Consider the following 392-nt stretch of genomic DNA (forward strand, 5'->3'; position numbering starts at 1 on the left):
GTGTGAAAAAAATATTGGAAAGTCATTGTGTCACACCCTACTCAGCTAATTACCTCAAAACACCTGCAAAGGTTTCCTGAGCCTTTAAATGGTCTCTCAGTCTGGGTCAGTAGGCTACACAATCATGGGGAAGACTGCTGGCTGGACAGATGTCCAGAAGACAGTCATTGACACCCTCCACAAGGATCCACAAAAAAAACAAAAAAAACAAACAAAAAAAAACAACAACAAAAAAACAAAACGTCTCGGTTATGTATGGTAACCCTCGTTCCCTGAAGGACACTGGCTGAGCACGTTCCTGCGTGAGGCGTGCTGTCTGTTCGACCGAGTCCAAATCCATACCGAGAAAAGAGATCCTCTGCGTCGGGGAGAGTTTGCTCTTTTCCCAGTTG

The sequence above is a fragment of the Sinocyclocheilus rhinocerous genome, unplaced genomic scaffold (genome assembly GCF_001515625.1).
Source record: "Sinocyclocheilus rhinocerous isolate Xijiao unplaced genomic scaffold, SAMN03320098_v1.1 scaffold6853, whole genome shotgun sequence".
Taxonomy (NCBI): Eukaryota; Metazoa; Chordata; class Actinopteri; order Cypriniformes; family Cyprinidae; genus Sinocyclocheilus; species Sinocyclocheilus rhinocerous.